We start from the raw sequence: 24,155 nt of genomic DNA, 5'->3' as shown, positions 1-24,155 counted from the left end.
CACGTCCCTTACTGGGGGTAGAGCCCGAAACCTGGGCATGTGTCTTTGACTGGAATCAAACCTGGGACCCTTCAGTCCACAGGCCCACACTCTATCCACTGAGCCAAACCAACTAAGGGTAAATATTTTTTTTTTTAATATATTTTATTGATTTTTTACAGAGAGGAAGGGAGAGGGATAGAGAGTTAGAAACATCGATGAGAGAGAAACATCGATCAGCTGCCTCCTGCACACCCCCTACTGGGGATGTGCCCGCAACCAAGGTACATGCCCTTGACCGGAATTGAACCCGGGACCCTTCAGTCCGCAGGCCGACGCTCTATCCACTGAGCCAAACCGGTTTTGGCAAGGGTAAATATTTTTGTTATTACTATTATTTTTTAGTATTTTTACTGATTTCAGAGAGGAAGGGAGCAGGAGAGAGAGATAGGAACATCAATGATGAGAATCATCAATTGGCTGCCTCCTGCACACCCCCTACTGGGGATCAAGCCCACAACCCGAGCAAGCGCCTTTGACCAGAATTGAACCTGGGACCCTTCAGTCTGTAGGCCAATGCTCTGTCCACTGAGCCAAACCGGCTAGGGCTAAATATTATTGTTATTGATTTGAGAGAGAAATTTCCACTTATTTACAATTCATTAATTGATTCTTATTGTGCCCTGACTGGGGATTGAACCTGCAGCCTTGGCCCATCAGGACAATGCTCTAACCAACTGAGCTACCTGGCCAAGGGTCATTTATTGCTTTATTTATTGTATAGAACTATAGATGAAAAAAATGTAAAATACATTAAATTTCCACTTCCAGCAAAGATGGGACAACAGGGACAGGATTTGCCATGCCACCTCAAACAACTAGAAAACCAGAAAAAATATAAGAAACAGCAGTTTTTAAGATCTCGATCATCAGGCACTAGAAGACTGTGAACCATAAAAGGCAGGAAAAAAACAAGGTGAGCCCTAGGATTCTCCCAGCTTACTGTCTAGAGAAAATATCCGAGGCACAGGGCACAGTGAGGGGGAACCCAGGCAGCGGGAGCTGGGAGACCAAGGTGGCTAACGCTCACAGTGCGGAGAAGCAGGCAGCAACTTCAAGGATCTGCAGAGGGTCTCCCTTGGGACTTCAGGTGAGTTCTGATCAGTGCATGAGGGCATGGAAATTACCCAAAGCCACGAAAAGAGCCAGCAGGAGGGATCAGGGAGAATAACCAGAGATCCCATAGGACTGGGATCCCACCAGCCAGAATGGAAAAGCAGCCAAAGAAAAGACGTGTTACATAAAAAGGATTAAAGATAAGGACAACAGCATGTTTCTCATTGGAAGCAATGCAAGTCAGAAGACAGTGTTCTGGGATGCAACTGTGTAACTTGGAAACAGTTATTCTTTTTGGATCTTGCTTTTCAGCTTTCTTTGGTGAGAGCAGGGCAGATTTTAATCGCGGGCACATTTCGCCTTCTACCTGGGCAAAACCCTTCTGAGTTTTTTGCCTGATCCCCCATGATTCTTTATAGTACTGGTAGAAAAAAATTGTCTACCCATTATTCTATGTACAGCAAAGTGTATTTCAAAAACAAAGACTTTTTCAGACATATAAATGCTAAAGAATGTATCTCCGGCAGAGCCACACTACAATGAATGTTAAAGGAAGTCCTTCAGATGGAAGGGAAACTACGCAAGTTGGAAATGTGGATAGACAAAAAGGAGTGAAGAATACCAGAAATGACAACTAAAAGACTTTAGAAGAGAATTGACTATACAAGGAAAAAACAATGTACAGCAGGTCCTCAAATGATGTCATCTTGTTATAACACTGATGAGGGGGAAAAATTAATTCCTGGCCAAGGCCACTGTCCTGTGACCAGGAAGCAGACCCAGTGGAGGAGTGCATGCTCCAGGGCCCCACAGGAGGCCATAAAATATGTCGAGTCTCTCTAATTGAAAACACCCAGCTCCTGGCCTCTCCTGCCCATGGGTGACTTTGTCTTCCAATAGCATATGGGGCCAGAAGGACCCGGGAACACTGGGAGAGCTCAGCAGAGCTCAGCCGGAAAATGGAAAAGCACTAGAACCAGAGATACCATGCAAATATGAGGCACATGAGCCAGCGTGAGCTGCAGAAAGAAGGCCCCGTTAGCCACAAACTGGTCCATGTACTGTAAGCCCCCCAGTTACGGAGCATGGAAGGGAGTCAGGGTCATACTGTCCTCATCTTTGAGTTGGGGCTAAGCTTGGCCTTCCCTCCCACTTCAGAGTTTCCTGAACTTCAACACCAGACTCCTGTGGCCTATCTCTTTCCTTGTCCTCTGACCCCTTGACTGTCACATCCTCTTTGCATTTCTTCTAGCCTGGTCTGTTTTGCTTTGACCTTGACACAGTCCTTGCAGTTTCATGATGGTCTGATGAATCTAGTATTTGGCTAACTCTGAAATATCTCCAGGAACCTCCCGTGAAGCCCTGTGGTCCCTTCCAGGTTGTAGCATCCCACAGCATGAATAAATCACAGTAAACTGTCCATTTTTAATACTTGTTAAACCAGTTTAACAAGCATTTCCTGTTTATTAATAAAAGGCTAATATGCAAATTGTCCCCTCTACCAGGAGTTCCACTGGGAGTTCAACCAGGGGGCATGGCTGGCCTGCCAACCGCCTGCAGCCCCTCCCCTCAGCTTGCCCCACCCCCAGTCACCTCCCCCATCCTGATCGGGGACAGGGCCAGCCCACCAACCACTCGAGGCCCTTCCCCCCAGCCAGCCCAGCCTGATCAGCCCTGATTGGGGTGAGCCAGCCAGACCCCACCTGTGCACGAATTTGTGCACCGGGCCTCTAGTATACAATAAAAACCAGTTCTCCAGGTGATGTGAGAAGGCCAGTCTGAAAAGGAAGGCAGAGGGTAACAAAGCCTGAAGGTGGAGGGAGAGCTGTGGTGCGCACGGGCCACCTCGGCCAGAGGCCTAGACCACCTCTGTGGTTTTTTTTTGGTTTTTTTAAATATGTTTTTTTTTATTGATTTTTTACAGAGAGGAAGGCAGAGGGATAGAGAGTTAGAAACATTGATGGGAGAGAAACATCAATCAGCTGCCTCCTGCACACCCCCCACTGGGGATGTGCCCACAACCAAGGTACATGCCCTTGACCGGAATCGAACCTGGGACCCTTCAGTCCGCAGGCCGACGCTCTATCCACTGAGCCAAACCAGTCAGGGCAACCACCTCTGTGTTTTGAAGTTAAGCGATACAATAAATACTCCCTTTTGGGTTAGGGTGGGGGTTTCAGGTGAAATATAAGGAGGTCTGGTAGACCTAGACTTTGACCTTGCATGCCTTGCTGCCACGCCTGAGCTAGTGGACTCCAGCAAGTCATAATGAGATTTGTGCCCTGATGGGAATTGAACCATGACCTCCTGGTTCATAGGTCGACACTCAACCACTGAGCCAACCAGCCGGGCTTGGGCCTGTCTCTCTTTTTTTTTTTAAATATATTTTTATTGATATTTTACAGAGAGGAAGGGAGAGGGATAGAGAGCTAGAAACATCGATGAGAGAGAAACATCGATCAGCTGCCTCCTGCACACCCCCCACTGGGGATGTGCCCGCAACCAAGGTACATGCCCTTGACCAGAATCGAACCTGGGACCCTTGAGTCTGCAGGCCGATGCTCTATCCACTGAGCCAAACCGGTTAGGACTGGGCCTGTCTCTTGAAGATAAAAAATAAAAAACCAGACATAGACCTGACCTGACACTGAGGAGCAAGAGATCTGAAATCTAGACCAGCTATCTTTACTTCCTCACTGGGGACCTTGAGCCTGGCCTGGCTGTCTCTGTGCCTCTGTTTCCCAGGGCTACGGAGAGGCTGAGCAGGTGAAGGTCTTGCCCCTGTGGGGAGCAGGTGTCCCCCTGCCCACTCTGCTGGGCTACACCACAGGCATCAGCTCCTCAGGGGGCAGTATGCTCCCCAAAGCAACTCCCTGGGTCAGAAAGGTCTTATGACTCAAAACACATTCATTTGCCAACTAATGAAATGATGAGAGAGACACAGGAGGCCAGGCCTCCCACCAGCTCCCACTGACTTCCGGTGGGGCCCAAAGAGCTCCGGGCTCCATCTCTGGGCAATGCCCGGCCTTGCCTGGAGGGTGGCATGAGTACTTCCCCTTCCTGCACCAAGCATGTTCCCAGCTTCGACATTCTGGAAAGCCCCTTTGGAGATACAGACTTGTCATTTTTGCAGTGAAGCGTTCCTTTGTGGCCCCTACTCAGAGCAGCGCAGGGTCACAGCCTGGACCCTCCCTGTTTCTGGGACTGGAACTCAAGCCATGGGTCTGGCTATGGACATAGGCTTCTAGCCTGGCTCTCCGTAAGGCTTGAGCCAGGACACTGGCCAGGGCCTGGTCAGCCCCACGCCTCTCTCTGTGGGCCCTCAGTCTCACCTTGTCAGAGATCTGCCATGTAGAAATGATTATCCCACCTCCAGACCAAGCCCCCTGTCTGGACTGTTCTGCCCAATTTATTCACCAACTCATCCTTCCGGGCCCAACTGAAGTCCCACCCCCTCAGGAAGCCTCCCGCTGCTCCTGCCTATCTCCCTGACGCAGGTTCCCAGTGCCGGGTGCACAGCCCAAGCTGCGTCACAGCTATTTATAGATGTGCTCAGCTCTCTGACTCAGCCCCAAAGCAAGTTCCAGAAATATGCTAACAAAGGTAGAGGAGAAGCCTGGAAAAACGCAGTGCTCTTGCTTTGGGGGTGGGGGTGAGGGGTGTTTGTGTGTACTTTTTGCTTTATACATTCATTATTGTTCATAAAATATATCAGTATAACAGGTTTAAATATCACAACGTTTTGTTTTAAATGTTTGTTATAAAATACCAAAATTATTCATAACTTTCTACATAGAACCTTACACATTTCTTAAATTTATTTCTACATATTTTATGGCTTGTGTTGCTGTGTTAGTGGTTAAAAAAATAAGATAGGTCTCATGTACCAAAATAGATCTCCAACCCTATTTTTTAATGAGAAAAACCAAGTTGCAAGAATATCTTCAGTATATCTTTTATGAAAACAATCTCCCAACCACTAAAGTGATAAGACATTTTTTAAAATATATTTTACTGATTTTTTACAGAGAGGAAGGGAGAGGGATAGTTAGATACATCGACCAGCTGCCTCCTGCACGCCCCCTACTGGCGATGTGCCCACAACCAAGGTACATGCCCTTGACTGGAATCAAACCCGGGACCCTTCAGTCTACAGGCCGACGCTCTATCCACTGAGCCAAACTGGTCAGGGCGATAAGACATTTTTATATATGTATATTCATATATACACATACATCAAATAGGTTGTATATATAGGTGTATAAATATATATTTGTGTGGTATGTATATATAAACATATACAAGCATATTGTGTAATATATGATGTGTATATAAATGAGTATATGGATCCTGCATACTGCAATATATATAAGATATTATATAATAATACATTAAATATGCAGAATAATTGTAGTCAACTTTAGGACAGGCCTAAGATGGGAGGTGATTATACAAGGGACTTTGTACTATTTAAATTTTACAACAAGAAAGTACCCATGCACTTGAGTATTTATTTTTTTAGAGAGAGAGACAGGAGGGGTATAGAGAGAGAGAGAGAGAGAGAGAGAGAAACATCGATTTTTGTTGTTCCACTTATTCACGCATTCACTGGTTGACTCTTGTATGTGCCCTGACTGGGGATCGAATTGACAACCTCGGTGTATTGGGATGACGCTCTAACCAACTGAATTATCTGGCCAGGGCTGTACTTGAGTATTCTAAATAAATAATAACAACAGCAAATCACAGGTGGAGCCAGGAAGCCTGAGGGAGGAGAGGCAGTGTAGCAGGGGAGCCCGTGGGACTCACTCCTGCAACGAGGAGTCATTGGCTCTGGCCGCTGAGTCCACTGGACATCTCCGTGAGACAGTCTCCCAAAGTGCCGCAGTATGTAATTTTCCAAGCCGAGGCCTGACTTCCTTAACAGAGAATGTGTCAAAGACCACTGAACTCCTTAAGGAGGGCACCAGTATGGTGAAGAGCTAGTTTACAGAGAACTGGAAAGACAGAAGTATTTAATGGCACCAAAACCAAAGGACTGGCGTGAGATTTCTTAGGTTCTCCTACAAAACCAGCCAGTGACCTACGGGGAGGCCAAACTATCTTTCCTCCTGACAGTTATTTACATTTTATCCGTTTGCTTGGCACCGACTTGGGACTGGCAGTCATCCTTTTGCCTTATTTTTAAATTGAATCATTTTTTAAAAATATATTTTTATTGATTTCAGAGAGGAAGAGAGAGATAGAAACATCAATGAAGAAAGAGAATCATTGATCAGCTGCCTCTTGCACGCTCCCAAGTGGAGATTGAGCCACAACCCAGGTATGTGCCCTTGACCGGAATTGAACCTGGGACCTTTTGGTCCACAGGCCGACACTCTATCCACTGAGCCAAACCAGCTAGGGCTGGCTAATCCTTTCTTAACAGAAGAGTGTGACGTAACCTTCTCCGAATCTTCTCTGCTGATTTAGCTTTCCCAGAGCTACTTGTCTGAGAGTGGAGAGTGGACTAAGCACACTTGGTGGCAGCAGTCTGAGATCTGAGGAGACACTCGGGGCCTGTGTCACTGGTTCCCTTGTCTTGAGGCCTGAGCTGGGCCCCAGGAAGCAAGAATGTGTCCGCTTTCTCCCTAAGGTTAGGGAGCCCCGCGGCAGAATCTTTACACCCATGTCTTCAAGGAGGCTGCAGGCTGAGCTGATGTAAGGACTACTGACGTAAGGAACGCCCAAAGCTGCAGAGAACTCTGAGTGGGGTGGGAGCGCCCAGGGTCTCTGCCCTGGCTTTACGGATTAGAAAACCAAGGACTTTCAGGCTGCGGAGGGGGCTCCAGAGGCAGAAAAGGGCTCTAGAAAGCAACCCTCATAACTGGGGTACAGATGCAGGGGTGGAGGAGAGGGGCGTCAGGACTGACTGGAGGGAGTGTCCCAGGTTTGGAGGAAGGATGGGGGAACATCCTGGGACGGGGGGAGGGGAGGATAACTCAGGAGCATGTGTGTCAGAGCAGAGCAGAGCCCTGCACGGCTCCGGTGCTCTGAGTGGCTCTGAGTGAGTCCCCGTATTATTCTAAATTCTCCCATCGACTACGCCAGGCCTGGTCCTTCTCGAACCCTGCCCACTGTACTAACTGTTGGGGACTTAGTCCAAGTTCCTACTTTATTCTCCGCCCACTAGTTACAGGTCAGTTCTCGGCGGCGGGGCAGACGGAGAAGCCATGAGAGGTTGTGGCTGTAGAAGCATGAGGCTTTATTGCAGAAGCCAAGGGCCACAGAGCCATCAGACTAGAACAGTCCGCACAGGCAGACAGCCGGACAGCGGCTGGGAACACTTACCTTCCTCACAGAGCAGCATTAGTCTCTACCCACAGCTGTTATCTGGACAGCCGCACGCTGCCCCAGACTCACCGCCTTACATCGAGCGGTACTTGAGCTCTGGCTCCGCAGCTTCTCCTGTCTCTCCTGCCCAGCTGCTCTCTCTAGCAGACTTCTCTACACACCCCATCCGACAAGCTGGTCAGTACCCTGCTTTTACCCTATGCAGACAAAGAAGGCTTCCTGCCAATATTACATCCATCATACTGGCCGCTGAAGGGCACCCTGTACCGTGCCCTTGCATCTGCTTGGTGTCCTGGCCTGATTATGGTTCTCAGGCGCAGAGTCCTGAACATCCCGCTTAGGCACATGCCCAGAGCAGCCTTTGGCCATTCCGGTGTATGGATAACAAGGCCTCTGTGCTCCCACCGGCCTGACTATCTGGGGACCTGGCATGGTTCCCACAGTGTGCCTGAGAGGTGGAGCTGAGGGATGTGGGTCTTCAGAAAGGTTATCCATACAGCATTCTGTCCCTACTCCAAAACAACTTCAAGCCCTTGCTGGGCCTCAGCTGGGGCTGGCATCTCAGGGCCCTCAGACTGGCCTCTCACGCGTGGTCTGTCTCCCCTCCCCCCCCCCCCCACAACTCCCTGGATCCCAAGCATTGGTGGCCTGGCATCAAGCCCTTCACATCCCAGCCAGTGCCCTCTGCGCGCCCTTCCTTCTCTTCCTCTCTGCGCACATTCCTGCTTGTTCCGACAGGGGGCGCTCGCACACCCTTCTGTGAGCACATACCGTTCCCTGCATCCAGACTGCCCTCTGCACCCTCTTCTGTCCCTGGTGAACTCAGACCCCTTCTGGAATGCCTTCTATGGGAGTGTCTACCAGCTCCACTCTACCTCCTCCCCACACACACCCAGGAACCAATGCGTGTGAACCCCCCTAGCACAGGGCCTGGGGGCTTTGAGGCTGGGAAACCGCCCAGGGCTGGGAGCTGAGTGGACAGGTCACTCGTCCTCCATAGGAATCGTTGTTAAGGGAGTGGGGTCCGGAACTGCGAACCCGGCCCGCATCCCTACTCCTCCCCTTGTCGCAGGGCGCAGGTAGGGCCTACGGTGACACGGACTCCAATCGCGGCCCCCCGCGGCCCTGCCTCGCCTCCCCGCCTCCCGGAGCACTAGCGTGGCAGCTGCATCAGCCTGGGCCGCCCTCCCCACTCCCCACTTCTCCAGCCAGAGCTGCACGACAGGGAGGCGCCTGGCCAGCCTGGCCTTCCGGTCTGGGGCCAGGGTTGGTATACGCAGCCTCCAGTACCGGAGGGCGTGGCACAGAGGGGGTCTGGGGTTCAAGTGGTTAAGCAGGAAGTCAATGGCCACTTGAGGTCATTCTGACTAACCTCACACATCTGAGATGGAAGGTTCCTCTGGGCCCCTAAGATAGGACGCCAGACAAGTGACCATCCATCAGCTCCTTGGTTTCTCCCACTAATAGGGAGCTCACTACTTAATACTACTGAGAAAGTTCTTGAATTGACATCCCCTTAGGCCTCGCTTATTTTTTCATTCAACAATGTTTACTTAGCACCTACTGTGCGGCAGAGACTGGTCACTGGTTTAGATAATGAGGATTTTACGGGGGTAAAACCCAAGTCCCAAGCCTCTTGGCTCATGTTCCAGGATTCTTCTGAGCCTGTGGATCACTCCCCCTCCTGGCTCTGTCCTCTGGGTTAAAGCCTTCTTCTGTGCTCTACCTAATAGCTCCCCAGGCTTCCTCCCCATCAGCACCCACCCACCTTCATTAAATAAACTGGAGAAGGGGACCCCCCCTCCCCACCTGGGAGTCTGTGCTTGTTTCTCAAATTTCTGCCTTTGCTATAAAAACGTAAACAATAAACTGGAAGGTGGAGCCCCTTCTGGTTTGGACTTGACCAAGGTGTTTGGTGATGACTAATGCACCAACACCCAGTGAAAGCAGAATCCTGAGCCTGAAACTGCACCCCCGCCCCTCCCAGCATCCAGCTCTGCTCTCTGGAGGCACGTGGGGACTAGGGGTGGCTCCTCTGGGGCTGAGCTGGTCCATGTAAACCTGGCTCCTGCCCCTCGGCACAGCCCCTAGCGCAGGAGGACCGAGGACACATGGTGCAGGAAGCCAGCGCACCAGTAGCTACCTGTCTGAGGTTAAGCCCAGAGGTCAGAAGGTTTGGGGCTCCCACCCACGAAGACGGTTGTAGGCATGTATTTCAACACAGGTCTCTGGAGGCAGTAACAACAGTTGCATATTTCACACTCATAAGCCAAGGACAGGCGGCCTGGTACGGGAAGCTTCTTGCATGGGTGGAGGGAAAGGAACCTCCCTCTGGCCTTGGGGAGCAGCCCTTCCCCCAGAGGGATAGCTCTGTGATCCTGACCTTGCCTGTCCACCCTTGCTTTTCCTTTTGTCCAGATTCACCCATCTCTTCTCAAAGCTGGTTCCTGCTCATCCTTCGACTCTCTGCTCCAACGTCACCTTCCCTGTCCACCTGTCTAGAGGGAGGGGTCTCCTCCTCTGGTTCTCTCTGTCCCACCGCCACCTTCCTTTCCTCAGACACTTACAGGGCTGCTGTTCCCTGGAACTGTTGCCTGACTCTCCCACGAGAATGTCAGCTCCAGGAAGGCAGAAACCTTATTTTCACTAGCTTTGTCTTGCAAGAAGGGTATTTGTTGAATGAATGCAGTTCTGTTCCAGATCATATAAAGAATTGAAACTAGATTAATAAAATTGAATTTTAACAGTGAAAAAAAAAGTGAAACTAGAAGACAGGAAGACCCGCCCCTGTTCTGCTACTAATTTTTTAATTTATCTCTTTCTATGAACCTTGTACACAAAGGATTGGAGTCAGCTTTTAAACATACCGTGAGCCAGGCTGGAGTGCCTCAGTTGGTTGAGCGTCATCCTGTGTACCAAAGGGTTGCCAGTTTGATTCCTGGTCCGGGCACATACCTGGGTTTCAGGTTCAATCCCCGGTCGGGTCACATAAGGGAGGCAACCTTCCTCTCTCTCTAGAATCAATGAGAAGAAAATTCTTCAAAAAAGAAAAAAATAATAGTAATAACAGGTAAAAGGCCCTAGAATAAAAAAATTCATTGAATCCTACATCACCACCAAAGTGGTGCCTCCTACGGCTTTGCGCTTCCTGGAACCAAAGAAAAAGGAACAGAATTTGTTACATGACTTACCTTGCCCATAAGGAAAAGTATCCTCATTTCTCAGGAAAAGCAAACGTTTTGCTGGCAGTTTATAAGAAATTTCTCACATAGGGATGTGTGGTGGCTGTCGACAGCAGCTTTCCTAACTAAAGGTGTTGTTCACCGAGCGTGGCTACGTCAGCAGTGACCAGGATGCCAAGAACAGCTGCAGCTCCGCAGGGCAGAGCAAGGCGTTTTCTGGGGCTCTAGGCTAGACTCAGGCTTGAGGCCTAGAACCACATAATTCCTGTCAGAGCAGTATGGATTCCAGCTTTTTGGATTACATTACTAATTTATTTTTAAACTGGATGTTTTCAACACCATCCATAAAATATTCTTGTAAAAAACAAATAAAAGGGAAATAGCCTGGCCGGCGTAGCTCAGTGGTTGAGTGTTGACCTATGAACCAGAAGGTCATGGTTAGGTTCCCCGCCAGGGCACATGGCCAGGTTGCAGGCCCCATCCCCAGTGTGGGGTGTGTCAGAGGCAGCTGATCAAGTATTCTCTCTCATCATTGATGTTTCTATCTCGCTTCCTCTCTGAAATTAATTTAAAAACATATATATTTTTAAAAGAAAACAAAATTGAATCAAGCTTCTAGACCTACTCACCTGTTTACAAGAAATGCAGAGGGGCCAGAAGAACATGTTACACCACCACAGGGATCTGATCGGCAAAATACACGTGTGCAAAATTCCAAGGGCAAACAACCCAGAGTCTTCAGCAAATAAATTACAGGGGAAAGAACGGTGGGGAGAGGAAATCTATAGAACATGTAGAGTCTTAAGAGACATAGAAGGGCCCTAGCCGGTTTGGCTCAGTGAATAGAGCGTCGGCCTGCAGACTGAAGAGTCCCAGGTTCGATTCCGGTCAAGGGCATGTACCTTGGTTGTGGGCACATCCCCAGTAGGGGGTGTGCAGGAGGCAGCTGATCAACGTTTCTCTCTCAGTGATGTTTCTAACTCTCTATTCCTCTCCCTTTCTCTCTAAAAAATCAATAAAATATATATTTTTAAAAAGACATAGAAGGAAAGAAAATGTGTGCACTCTGTTTAGATCCCGACTAAACAAATCAACTGCAAAAAAATTTAAAATTGAGCCCTGACCTGTTTGGCTCAGTGGATAGAGCGTCAGACTGCGGACTGAAAGGTCCCGGGTTCAATTCCAGTCATGGGCATGTACCTTGGTTGCGGGCACATCCCCAGTAGGGGGTGTGCAGGAGGCAGCTGATCAACGTTTCTCTCTCAGTGATGTTTCTAACTCTCTATTCCTCTCCCTTTCTCTCTAAAAAATCAATAAAATATATATTTTTAAAAAGACATAGAAGGAAAGAAAATGTGTGCACTCTGTTTAGATCCCGACTAAACAAATCAACTGCAAAAAAATTTAAAATTGAGCCCTGACCTGTTTGGCTCAGTGGATAGAGCGTCAGACTGCGGACTGAAAGGTCCCGGGTTCAATTCCAGTCATGGGCATGTACCTTGGTTGCGGGCACATCCCCAGTAGGGGGTGTGCAGGAGGCAGCTGATCAATGTTTCTAACTCTCTATCCCTCTCCCTTCCTCTCTGTAAAAAAATCAATAAAATATATTTTTTAAAAATTTAAAATTGAGACAGTGTGAAAATGGTAATGTGATTGTTTTTTTTTTTTTTAAATATATTTCTTTATTGATTTCAGAGAGGAAGGAAGAGGGAGAGAGAGGTAGAAACATCAATGAGAGAGAATCATTGATTGGCTGCCTCCTGCATGCCCCCTACTGGGGATCGAGCCCGCAACCCAGGCATGTGCCCTTAGCCAGAATCGAACCTGGGACCCTTCAGTTCCCAGGCCTATGCTCTATCCACTGGGCCAAACTGGCTAGGGCGATAATGTGATTATGTTAAACTAACTTATTTACAGGTCAGTTTATATGGGGTTTGTAATTTGCTTCAGAATAATGCAGGGCATGGGGGTTGGGAAGTAAAGTGGCTAGCAGTTAGTAACAAGGGAATTTAATTAAACTGGTCTTACTACTTTTTTTTTAAATCTTCACCTGAGGATATGCTTATTGATTTTTAAAGAGAGGGAAAGGGAGGGAGGGTGGGAAAGAAAGAGAGAGAGAAACATCAATGTGAGAGAGAACAGAACATCAATCGGTTGCCTTCCGTATGTGCTTCAACCAGGGACCAGGGATTGAACCTACAACCTAGGTATGTGCCCTGACTGGGAATCGAATAGAACTTTTCTGTATACAGGACGACGCTCCAATCAACTGAGCCATATTAGCCAGAGATACTTTTTTATATGTTTGGAATTTTTCATAATAAAACATTTTTAATAATTGTATATATTGATATAAGGTTAGCCAACTTTTCCCAAAAAAGATTACAACAAAGTAGCTACCATTCACTAGCACCATCATTTCCTAAGAAAATCCTATATAATAAAAGGCTAATATGCAAATTGTCCCCTCCACCTGGAGTTTGATGAGGGGGCGGGGCCAGCCAGCCAACCTCCTGTGTCCCCCCCCTCCAAACCCCACCCGTGCATGAATTTGTGGACCAGGCCTCTAGTGGTCTTTATAACATCAAAGATGCAGAAAGGGCTTATCCTATATAATAAAGAGATAATATGTAAATTGACCCTCATGCCCTCGCATCACAAGATGGCCGCCCCCACGTTTTCACAAGATGGCCACCCCCATGTCATTACAAGATGACTGCCCTCACATCATCACAAGATAGCCACCACAAGATGGCTGCCAACACATTGTCACAAGATGGCTGCCCCCACGTCGTCACAAGATGCCACCACAAGATGGCTGCCCCCACTCATCACAAGATGGCTGCCCTCACATTGTCACAAGATGGCCGGCAGGGGAGGGCAGTTGGGGGTGACCAGGCCTGCAGGGGAGGGCAGTTGGGGGTGACTGGGCCGGCAGGGGAGCAGTTAGGTGTCATTGTGCCGGCAGGGGAGTGGTTATGTGTCAATCAGGCTGGCAGGGGAGTGGTTAGGGGCAATCAGGCATCCAGGCAGACGAGTGGTTAGGAGCCAGCAGTCCTGGATTGTGAGAGGGATGCCCGACTGCAGGGATCGGGCCTAAACTGGCAGTCAAACATCCCCTAAGGGGTCCCAGATTGGAGAGGGTGCAGGCTGGGCTGAGGGACACCCCCCCCCCCCGTGCACGAATTTCATGCACCGGGTCTCTAGTCTCTGAATAAAAGCCAGTCTGTGAGCCCCAGCTTCAAACAATCCTTCCCAAACCTCCTGTTTTTGAAAAACTGAGATCATGGCTAATGGACAGGCCATTTCAGGCTGCACTTTTTTGCTCTGTGACTCTGGAAGGCTGTCACTTGTCTCCTCTGTGCCAATATTTCTCTCTCAAAGACTCAGTGTTTAACCAGAAAGGTCCTCAGAGGTATAGCATAACCTCTTACTTTTACAAATGAAAAAACTGAGGCCAAGAGAGGAAAAGTGACTTGTTGGAGGTAACATTGTGTGACTTAATGGCAGAACCTAGAGAAGAACCCAAGGCTTTTTATTGCTATTCCATGGTTGGCTCCACCCAATGTTTTACCTACTCTGAATCAATACATACTGTTTTTGTCTTAATTTAAGTTGGTGCCTGGAAAGATAGCTGTGTAGACATGCTGCCAGACCACCAGGCTTTAAATCTTGACCTTGCTAATTGCTGGTTGTGTGACCTTGGGTAGGTTTACCTAACTCCTCAGGCCTCAGCTTCCTCATCTGTAAAATGGGTAGGTGTAATGATGGCACTCGCCTTCTAAGGTTGCTGTGAAGATTGAGCTAACGCCTTTGCAGTACCTGCTGCATAGAAAGTGCTCGGTGTAGGGCAGTTGCCTGTATTCTTACTTCCTATAGGCAAGATGAGTTCCACAGGTTTGTAGTGGAAAGCAGGAATGACAGAGCTGGAATGGGCCTCCTGAGACCATCTGCAGGAAGTCCTTTTACAGAAAGAGAAAATGAGTCCCTGGGGGGCTATGTGAACTGCTGAGGGTCCCAGGAAGCAGTTGGTTGGCAGAAGAGGAAGTAAACTCCAAAGCCCCCCCCCCACACACACCCCTTTCTGGGGGCTCTGGGCTTCCCTCTGGGGGTAGGGAGGGGGGGGTCAACTCCACCTCATAGAGCCCTAAGCTAATGTCAATGCCAGTAAATTAAAGACACATGAAAAAAATAAAATAAAGACACATGGTGAGTGCACAGAGCTCTACAGTATACAATGATCATTTGCAAACTTGGTCCAGAGTGAGCCTTACTTGAGCTGTGGAAGGTGGTAAATCCTGGAATGAATATAGGGTGGGGCAAAGTAGATGTTAGGGTCGTCGAAGGAGGAGCACACAAGGCCAAAAGGGGTAAAGAATTATGAATTTATTAGGTCATCTGGAAAACCAAATGGGCCGAGCCCCCAAATGGCGCCAGCATCCAGGGACTGGGGAGTCAGAGTCAGAGGTTTTAAAGGACTCTAGGTGGGCTTTTTCTGGGCAGAGAATTCTCTTGGGCGGGTCCTGAGGGGAAAGATAATGGTCTTAGCAAGTGGAATGTGGTCTAACAAGTGAAATGTGGTCTAAGCAAAAAGGGAATGTCAGTTGTAAAGTGGCCTAAAGGTCAGTGCTCAGGGGAGGGGGTATAGATTCAATTGATTCATTTTTTTTATCAGACCTAACGGTAGGTTTACAGTTGTAAGTACACGAAACACAGAGTTTATCCTTTTTTAAAAACATATTTTTATTTCAGAGAGGAAGGGAGAGGGAGAAACATCAATAATGAGAATCACTGATGGGCTGCCTCCTGCAGGACCCCCTGGGGATGGAGCCCACAACCTGGGCATGTGCCATGACCAGCAATCCAGCCATGACCTCCTGGTTCATAGGCTGATGCTCAACCACTGAGCCACACCAGCAGGACCAGAGTTTATTCTTGTATTATTATTTATTAACTAGAGGCACAGTGCATGAAATTTGTGCACTCGCCGGGGTCCCTCAGCCCGGCCTGTGCCCTATCGCAGTCCAGGAGCCCTCGGGAGATGTCCGACTGCTGGCTTAGGGAGTGGGCCTAAGCTGGCAGTCAGACATCCTTAGTGCTGCTGCAGAGGTGGGAGAGGCTCCCCCCACCGCTGTTGGGCTTGCCAGCAGTGAGCCTAGCTCAGGGCTTCTGGCTGAGCGGCACTCCCCCTGTGGGAGCGCACTGACCACCTGCATTGAGCGTCTGCCCCCTGGTGATCAGTGCGCATCATAGTGACTGGTTGTTCCACCGTTTGGTCGATTTGCATATTAGCCTTTTATTATATAGGATTATTGTATTACTTTCCATATGAACGACTGTAAACCTACTTTTGCCCCACCCTGTATTTCATTTCACAGAAGGAAACCAAGGCCCCCAGGATGGACCAGTACCCAGGCCTGTTAAGTGGATGCTCAGAAATGCCTTGACTCCTCTGGAAGTTGAGGGCTGTCCTCTTCAAAAGAATGAAGTCAGGTTCGTGTAAAATGGCCGACACCCTCTCTGCCTTTGGAAAAGTCCTTCAACTACAAAGAAGTTAACTATTAACTCCAAGTAGGGCAGAAAGGAAGGCAGTTGCTATGGCAACACCTTTGGCAGCCTATCTGTCTTCCTTGGGCTCAAACAACGGCTCCCAGCAGGTTCCTGGTGGGGGTGGGGAAGGCCTAACGCGAGCCCAGCTACTGCCATCGGCCAATCTCCTGCTGAGTTTCAGTGGCAAGAGGATGGTGGCAGCCAATAGAGAGGCCTGGAGCTTGAGTCATCGGCCTCAAGCCAGGTTGGAATAACAAGAAGGCCGGCACACGTGACCGTTTCCATGGTGACCTCCCTTAGCAACTCAGACTGGTCCTGTTTATGAGGACTGGAAAATTCCACCCAGCCTTCAGCCTGATTTTGTTACCTTCTCTGCCTCCTTCCTGCTTGAGGGGCCGGGATGAAGTCACTGCCAGTGTTTAACTCTTTCCCAGCGGTGCCTGGCCCAGTCAGATCCAGGGGCCTGGGAGGGGGGCGCATGCTCTGCACTGTGCTTGGTGCTGGAGGGGGAGGAAGGTAGTCCAAGTTGGTAGTGACAGCCGTCATTTATAGTGCAAATCATTTGAGCCCGGCACTGTACCAAGCTCCTGGTAGCCTCACACCCCTGACAAGAGGGTAGGGCACAGATCATTTCCATTTCACTGAGGAACAAACTTGATTCAGAGAGGTTAGGGAACTTGCCTATGCCACAGAGGACAGCCAGCACGTTGAGGAAGCCGGCTTGGAGGAGAGTGCGGCACTCTCCGGCCGTTCTCTCCATGATGGCTCTCTAATGCTTGCCTGTACAGGACCAGATGAGGTGGGGAGGGGTGCGGAGGAGGGCGAGAGCCATGGTTTACAGGGGAGCTGAAGAAGGCTTCACCACACAAGGAGGGTGACTTTGAGGCTGAGGGGAGGGATATGGAGCTGGGGGCTGGTGGGTAAGGCCAGCCCAGCCCCAGTCCTTGTTTCACCCTGTAGAACTGGCTGGGCTGGGATTCTGGCTGGGCGCAGGGAGGGAGTCAGGCTTACAAACAGTGCTGCTGGGGAAGTGCTGTGTGGCTGCTGGCAGATCCAAGAACCAGCAGCTGGAACCTGGGGTGAGGCCAGCCTCTCAGAGTCCCCGCCAGCCCCAGGCCACACAGGAGCAACTTCCCGGATGCTGGGTAAGCAGTGTGCAGAGCTCCTCTGAGCCGAGGCAGAGCAATAGGAAGACCCCAACTCTGTTTTCAAGGATGTTAAGTGACAATGACAAAGAACAGAAGTCATATGCCATAGCTTAAGGTCACAACAGATGAGTCACTGAGTGAAGGGTGTGATCACAGGAGTGCTGTTGAGGTCACTGGACCACAAAGGCCACAGGAGTCTGCAGGAAGGACTGACCATTGAGCGGCCTCCTGCAGGAGGAAAGGGCTCTGACCTGGTTCCTGATGGGTGGGGCCCAGAAACCAGGTCACCATATCCTGTGACCTAGGAACCTGAAAGCAAGCAGGGCTAGAAAGAGGAGACAGAGGGACGCAATGGTTGAGCTTTACGGCCCTGGTTCAGGGTGGGACAGCATCTGGACGATGAGGAAGGGGGACTCAGTGTGACTTGGATGGTCTGTAGCTTACTGGTCTCTGCCTGGGCCAAAAGGTCTCAGCTGAAGTCTTTGCTGAAGCAGAACAGCCATGGAAATTTCTACCCAAGTTCTTTTCCCAGCGCTGTTCTCAGCTCCACCTTCTTCCCAGGCCCTGCTGAGCCCAAAGTTCTTTTGCTTGGGTGGGTTGAAGGCTGGAGAGGCGAGGGCTCCCCCAGAGACCATGACAGCCACCCTGGGTGGTCAGAGCTTCAGGCACCCAGGGCACTGTGCCACCCTGGAAACTGGAATTGTCAGCCCAACTGACAGGTCCCAGGATTCCCGCTCCTGGGAAGGCAAAGGGAGGAATGGCAGCTCCCACCGTGTTGTCAGGGTTCTGAAGCCAGCAGGTTCCTGTGGCTGTGCCTCCCAGAGGACGAGGCCTCGGGCCCAGAACAAGCCCAGAGGCACCTAAACGGGGAGTGCACCACTTCTGCTCAGTTCTCTTGGGGGCGCATTTTGTATATTCATTCCTAACAGCTCCCGAGTGGAAGAAGTGACTTTGTGTGAGAGGGAAGCTGGGAAAACCCCGGGAGCTCTCCCCCTCCCCACCCCACCTCTCCTTGCCCAGGATCCCAGCTCCACCCACCTCTAGTTAGGTTCTCCCACCACAGCAACAGCTGGGGTGGGGGCCAGATGGAGCCCTGGCCTTAGGGCAATAGTGAGGTTACCAAACAGGACAAAATGACATCTCCGTGGTGTCTGCATCCTTTGTCCACAGCCTGGGCGGGCCGGGCGGGGTGGGGGGTCGTCTCCCTCAGTGAGGCTGATACAGATCACCTCTCCCACGTCTGGGCATGAGTGAGCCTGAGGTTTCTCTGTCCACTTTCAGGCTCCAGCAGTGGAACCTTACCCTCCCACCAAGCTGGCTGCAAACCCCGCATTCCCACTGACCTTCCGAGGAGCCAGGAGACATTTTAACAACACAGCATCATCCAGGAAAGTAGAGGCTGTGCTGAGACAGGGTGAGATAACTAAGGGGTGATGATGCCGGGTGACTGGCTATGCTGGCCCGAGAGGCCCTTGCAGAGGAGTGCCGTCGAGGCTGGGTAAAGATAATGAGTCTCATCTGAAGCGTAGGAAGGTATATTCCAAGCAGATGTGTCATCAAGAGTAAAGAACATGATTCTGGAAATGCCAGGGGTGCTGCAGAGACCAGTGTGGGAAGCTCAGAGAGCCTCAGGCAGATTTTCTATACCTGTGTTCTGTCCCTTGTCCCATGGCCACCACCCACCCCAATCCAGGCCTCCATGACCTCTGGCCTGCCTAGGCTGCAAGAATGGACTCCAGTGCCCTCCCCTCTGCCACCTCTCCCCCTCAGCCACCTTGCTAAGAGCAGCCACGGTATTTCCCAAAGCCAGGGCCCCTCCCCGCTCAGGAGTCATCCCCTGCCCAAAGAGTGGAGTTCAAACCCCTCTCCAGGTAATTCAAGCCCTGGCAGACCTCACTTTGGTCTTCCCTTCCTGCCTCCCCTACTTTCTAGTGGGTTCCCATCACTTCATGAGCTGTAAGATCCACTCCACCCCAGTCACTGTACAGCCCTACTATGACCTTAGCCCCGGGAAGGATCCATAATGCTATGGGCTTCTGTTTTTACCTGGCATGTGTTGAGAAATACACCATTGGCCAAGTTCCTGGAACTGGTGACCTCTGCCCCCTTGTTCTACAAGACTTGTCTCTGCGGGATGTGGGCCACAGTTGTGTTGAGAAAGAATGAACACACACGGAAGATGTGAAATGTTTAATGAGCTTCTTGCTGGGTGTGCAATGCGTCTGTGATGCTAACACAAACATCGGCCCGGGACCTCAAAGTGGGTGACGGAACAGATCACAGGTGGGGGTACAAGAAGGTAAACATGACTCACTGGAAGCCTCCCTATTCCTTCAGGCTATTTCTGAGGGTCCACTCAGCAGGCCTCGGAGGGTGAGTAACTAGAGGCCCAGCACAAGTGAGGGCTGGACACACTGCCTCCCCCAGTGAGTCATACAGGGGAATGACAGCAAGGCCTGAGCCTGAGCCTCCACTCCAGGGTGAATGCCCAACTGGAGCTCCGTGGAGCCCTGAGGCGGCCTTGGGGTTTCCCCTCCTGCCTTCGCGGACCACCGTCTGTCTAGATTCTTCCTTCAGAGAGGGAAGCAGTTCCCCCTTTTTACGCAGTACCAGCTCCATGCAGTCACTCCGTCCTGATGGGCAGTGCGTTCATGTCAAATCTAACTCATCTTGTTCCTGTAGAGTCACATCAAATCGTCTCATCACTTCCTTCTTCCTTACTAGCAATACTCAGCACAATTCTCCAGTCCTTAAACATCACAACAGCCTGCTGAAAACCTCCCTTACCACTGAGCTACTGTGGCAGGTGTTTCTGTAGGACATTCCAGGAGGGGGAACCCTGGGTCTCTCACAGCCCCTTCCGCGCTGGCTTTCGGGTCGCTCAGTCACGCTGCACCTACTGAGCATCTATCACCAGGCTCTCTTCACTGTTCCGCTTGGGTTTCTAATCTCAAGACATACTGTTCCAATTGATTCATCATTCAATGGACACGTGTGGCGCTTCTATTGTGCGCCAAGCACTATGATACCACGACAGACCTCCTAGGCCTCCGTTTCCCCATCCCTCTAAGGGGGTAACAGCAGCACCTCCCTCACAGGGTGGCTGAGAGAACTGAAAGGAAAACAGTTTTATTTTATTTTTAAAATATATTTTATTGATTTTTTACAGAGAGGAAGAGAGAGGGATAGAGAGTTAGAAACATCGATGCGAGAGAAATATCGATCAGCTGCCTCCTGCACACCTCCTACTGGGGATGTGCCCGCAACCAAGCTCTTTAAAGGTCACAGAACAGACCTAACCGGTTTGGTTCAGTGGATAGAGCATCGGCCTGCGGACTGAAGGGTCCCGGGTTCGATTCCGGTCAAGGGCATGTAACCTTGGTTGCGGGCATATCCCCAGTGAGGGGTGTGCAGGAGGCAGCTAATCGATGTTTCTCTCTCATCGATGTTTCTAGCTCTCTATCCCTCTCTCCCTTCTTCTCTGTAAAAAAAAATCAATAAAATATATTAAAAAAAATAAAGGTCACAGAACAGAAAGCTGTACGCTGGGTTTACTGTCCTGCAGACACACCAGGGGCAATGGAAGGCCAAGGAAGCCGGTGCACCCTGTTCTCTGCTGGGGAGAGGTCAGTAAGTCTCTGCTGGGATGGGGCTAACGCTGCTCCTCTGAGTGCCATGTTCTGGCCGCTGCGGCCACTCTGTCCCCCCACAGCTCCGTGCTACAGCTGCACTGCCACACCCAGGCCTTCTAGAAAGATCCACAGAGCAGGCTGCAGGGCCCAGCACCAGACACATTATGTGGGGAATAAACTAAAGAAGGGAACTAGCAGCATGGAGCTCTGGGGCTGGGGGTGGGGAACTGCTCTTTCAAGACACCTTAGTCCCCTCCCCAGAGGCGGATTCTATCACACAGAACCCTTCTGAGTCTTAGGGGAGGTGCGTTTAGAAGACGGATGCTTTTCTCAGGAAGACAAGAGGAAAATGTTTCCCTTATTCTTCTACCTAGTGCTGCCGTGTCTGTGGGAGAGGCCAGGGGCTGCCTCTTCCTGGCAGCATTTTGGGGGAAGACCAGGGTTACACAGCCACTTCTAGCCGCCCCCCCCCTTTTTTTTCTCTTTCATGTGATTTATTTTGCTAGAGGGTACATTTGATGTTTTCTTCTTTCCAGATTCAGCTTTTAGAATGATTATTTTCACACGTCAGTGTTTGTGTTCGTGGTTAGAGGTTATTTTTAAGGGTGGAATTTCTAACACTGTACATTTCAATCACATTTAGGAATCCTTAACTTTTATCCCCTAGAGTAGAACAAGAAATAACATCAAGAATTATTTCTGGACTCTTCCCAGCCCAACAGCAGGCCCTAGCTGTGTCAGTGTTTCAGCCAGCGAGGCAAGTGAACCGTTGACTCCTGACATTGGTAAGTAAAATGGAATCTCTTTCACTTTTTTGTTATTAAAAGACGAAACTTTCAGGTCATTGTGAATTATATATTCTAGAGGTCAGGTACTCCTCAGCTGACACCAGATAAATTCTTCCTTTCTATGTCATTTCCCAGCTCTGGGTAGTGGTTAGTGTCCCCTCACCCCCTACCTCCTATGCAGCACTCAGAGGATTATAGTACCCTCCATCCCTCCCACCCCAGACCTGTTTTCCATAGCATATATCTTTGTTACAGATATCACACATACAATTACCACATTGTATTGTGATTGGTTTACCTATCTGTCTAACTCACTAGACTAGAAATTACTCGGGATTAAAGATGTTTCTTCTTTAGCCACTTCTAATTGCTGTTGATCTCTCTTCCGCATAATGGAGCTGTGAGCTGAGTCACCCCTGGGTTTTTTCCTGTGGCAGGATCTGGCCGCTCCGCAAAGGAGGGAGCTGAACGTTTTGTGCAGTCATTGTTCCAGAGGTCGGCTCTGGAAGGTGGGCGGCAGGAGGGGGCTGGGAACTCCAAATTCCTAGTCTTTAGAAAACAAGCAAGTTGTTTCTTTGGGACACCCATTGCACTTCTAGAACAGTCTCTGGTAATGCAGGATTAGAAAAAAAAAAATCAAGGAAGAGATTGAAATCAAACAAGAGGCCTGGAGGGGACCCAGGTGTAGCTGAAGCCTCACCTCGGCTGGCCTCTGGACCCCAGACCTAAATACAAAGGGCCCCAGAAGCTTCTCTCTTGAGTAAGCCTGACTGAAAAGGGAAGGATTCGGCATTCTCTGGAGGTTTCTGGCCTTGGTGTGAGCCTGGGGGATTAGGGAGAGCCCTCATTCTAAATTATTGCTACTTTAGTCCTTTTCAGTCCTCTACCTCCTTGAAGCCAAAACCAGGATCTAAAATCCCCCATGTTCTCCTCCCATCACTCTGTTCACTGCATTTTATGGAATTGGCATCATCACTCCTGTCATCTAACCTCCTCATTCTACACAGAAGAAAATTGCTGAGAAGTTATTTGGGTTAGTGCCCAAGGTCACGTTGGTGTTCCTCCCTGGAGTGATTGCCAGAAACCAAGGACCTCCTATTTTTAGCCTGGGCTTTTTGAGGGCGGGGGCAGGGAACAGGAGACAACCAGCTAAAATGGATTTGCCCTCTGAATGTGTATCTTTAGGCTCCAATGAAGACTAGATTTTTAGGCTGAGGAGGGTAATGAAGTACCAGCGGAGAGAGCGGCAGCTATCAACCAGGCATTCTGAAGTTAATTGGAACATGGATGCAGGCAAGGGGAAAAGTGCCTTGAAAAAATGCCCTTTTGTTCAAGATCTTCTTAAATCAAAGAGTTGAGAGAAGGCACATATTAATCTCCTCTAAGAACATGGTGATTTTACCATCTTGTTTAAATCAATATATAAAGGAGAGGAGGTAGGAATCAGAATATTGTAGAGACTGTTTTGTGAAGCAAAAGCTCGGAGAGATGCAGGCAATCAGTGTTTGGGCCTGAGCAGTAAAAGCAGGAGTTAGTGTCCATAATCATCTCTAAAATATTTTTCATTTACCAATCAGAAAAGAAAAATTAGAATTTTCTCTCTGGCCTTGGCAAACCATCATTCAAATCCTCTGTTTCTTTCCCCAAACCCACGGAGAATTAATCACATAATATACAGCCATTTTCACAATGTAAGAAAAATGCTATAACCTGTAATGGGAATGGGAACTAGTTTAGGGACATTCTGACAATTATTTTAAGCACTTTAGGGCTCTTAACATTCATCTCATGGGCCAGAGTGGGACAAAGATCCTGATAACGGGGGCCTCGGTCCTCCCCGGAGGCTGACGAAGTACTGGGAGGTGAGGGGGAGGCACCATTAGGTCTAAATTCTGGGATTCAAGAACAGGTTCTGGTACTCATTAGCTGTGTCTGATTTTAGGCAAGACTCCCCAGGCTCCCAAATCCCCGTTTGTAAAATGAGGTGACTCAGTTTTCCTCCTTTCAGTGCTAAAATGCTGTAAAAATTTTCCAGTCCCGGAGCAGACATCAAGACGTGTCTGAAGGGAACCATCTGCGTCTCAGTAACATTCCACTCCGAAGGGAAGGGGAGAGAGAGGGAGGGAAAGGTTAAACCAGGGTCCCTAGTAGCTGCTTAAATTGGCCCTGCTTATTGGGGGTGCGGGAGGGGCGTCTGCATGAGGCAGTACCCTCACTCGCTAGAGACCCCAGGCCAGCTCCCCCACCCTCACAATCACTGCCATTTCCAGGAGCCAGAGGGGTTTTAAAAAGAGTATTGGTTTTATACAGTTCTGTCATTATTTAGTTGCCATTCTAACCTGTATCGGGTCACTAAACCCCATCTTCCCCTCTTGGAATTTACTGCCTAAAGACGTGCCATTTTACAGACACTAAATTAATGGATGA

The 24,155-nt window shown here is 49.5% G+C and overlaps 1 long non-coding RNA gene across 8 annotated transcripts in view; it reads left to right on the top strand.

The window, feature by feature from the left end:
- LOC308257858 overlaps positions 1-24,155 on the top strand; it is a 32,508-nt gene that overhangs the window by 5,557 nt on the left and 2,796 nt on the right. For 2 of the 8 annotated variants that reach the window (XR_013961636.1, XR_013961641.1), the window contains exons 3-5: positions 15,989-16,103; positions 18,590-18,722; positions 21,608-21,725. This is a non-coding gene — a long non-coding RNA (uncharacterized lncRNA). Of the gene's footprint in view, positions 1-6,323; positions 6,419-15,988; positions 16,104-16,979; positions 17,306-18,589; positions 18,723-21,237; positions 21,450-21,607; positions 21,726-24,155 lie in introns of those variants that run through there. The other 6 variants (XR_013961637.1, XR_013961639.1, XR_013961638.1 and 3 more) reach the window with 5 other exon arrangements.

Source organism: Plecotus auritus, assembly GCF_963455305.1.
Source record: "Plecotus auritus genome assembly, chromosome: 9".
Lineage (NCBI taxonomy): Eukaryota > Metazoa > Chordata > Mammalia > Chiroptera > Vespertilionidae > Plecotus > Plecotus auritus.
The sequence above is the reverse complement of the archived record's forward strand: the minus strand, read 5'-3'. Positions and strand labels throughout refer to the sequence as shown.